At 52.0% G+C, this 1,418-nt stretch overlaps 1 non-coding gene across 1 annotated transcript; it reads right to left on the reverse strand.

The window, feature by feature from the left end:
• Nucleotides 1–1,116: 1,116 nt before the first annotated feature.
• Nucleotides 1,117–1,201, reverse strand: Trnar-ucu (transfer RNA arginine (anticodon UCU)). Its single transcript is given in 2 exon segments — nucleotides 1,117–1,152; nucleotides 1,165–1,201. It is a non-coding gene; the product is annotated as a tRNA-Arg (tRNA).
• Between the last annotated feature and the right edge of the window lie 217 nt (nucleotides 1,202–1,418).

Below are 1,418 nucleotides of genomic sequence, written 5' to 3' on the forward strand. Positions count from 1 at the left end.
AATGAAAGTGAGTAGTGGGATCTATGGAGGGAATCTGTCAAACTTTATCAAAAAAGACACAGATTGGGAATGCTGGAGGAACAGACCCTTCAGCCAGCAGTACAGCTTCCTGGGAATCTGTCCTAAAGATACATTTATGCAGAGAACAGGGTGTTCACTGAAGCACTCTAACGGGAAAATAACAGCGGTCTATGTGTCTAAGGACTAGGGTAAGTATTAAGTCAATAGGATACGATGGCACAAGGCGGCTCTACCCCTATTAATCGAAATAGGCGTAACATACTGCAAAATGTGCTTTAGAATGTTACATATGATTAGGAATACTAGCCAATGTAGAAAGTGGTAACTTCTGCATTTTTAAAATTAAAATGTGAAAACATTTTCAAGTAGCCATTATCACTACTGGCTTGTGGGGAGAATTTCAAGTCTTGGACACAGGACTAACAAGGACATATACTCTTTCCTGGACCTTTACAGACAAAATTTGACTCTCTTTGTTTTGTGTGAATTGGGGGTTTTGCTGACGCAGTGAAGATTTTTAAACTCCACTCATTCCTACGCTTATTTACCTTTGGTTAGACTTGCCAGAAGGGGACAAGACAGTAACCCTCCCCTCTAGCTGGCAGGCTGAGTGTCCTCACTCCAAACCCCTCTGCTGTAAAACCGTGGAGGAAGAAAGCAGGCAGCCCCAGAAACGCAGATTTCTGGGCGCCTTCCCAGATCCACCGAAACGGCATCCTGAAGTAAGAGCAGCGGTCTACGTTTTTGTTTTTTTAAACAAGATCCACTGGAGATTCCGGAGGTGGGGTGGGGTACCTTGAATGCCCTCGGGCTTGCCTGCCGGCGGCCAATCTCAAGCTCTAGATTCGAGATGACCCGAGGCCCACACCTAAGCGTCTCGCTTCTCCACCGCCTCCTCGCTTCTCCCCTCCTCCCCCGCTTCTCCTTACTGGGATCAGTCGGGTCAAAGCTGCAGCTAAGGGTTGCTGAGAGGCAGCGGGAAGGTCCCGTGGCTGTACTGGGAGTTAAGCTGTTTAGACTACCGAGAAAAAGGAATAATAAGGGTAGAGGTTACAAAACAAAACGAATAACAAACCGAGAATTTAAAAACATTCCCGACTCCGCCGGGACTCGAACCCGGAACCTTTGAATGCCTTCAACCTCTAGAAGTCCAATGCGCTATCCATTGCGCCACGGAGCCACCTGTTGGAGTTGCCGCGCATCTGCCGTATTAAGCCGGAGACAACCGCCCCCGCGCCCGGCCCCACCGTCCGCGCGGTAACCTCGGGCGCCGGAGCCCGGCCGCCGCACCGGACACCCCTCCAACTGTCACGGGAGCCCGGCGAGGCCGGCCGGGAGGCCGCCGGGCTCCGGACCTCCCGGGGGCCGCGGGGTCGGGCGAGCGCGGAGCGAGCGCC

The sequence above is a fragment of the Psammomys obesus genome, unplaced genomic scaffold, assembly GCF_907164565.1.
Source record: "Psammomys obesus unplaced genomic scaffold, mPsaObe1.curated_primary_1811, whole genome shotgun sequence".
Lineage (NCBI taxonomy): Eukaryota > Metazoa > Chordata > Mammalia > Rodentia > Muridae > Psammomys > Psammomys obesus.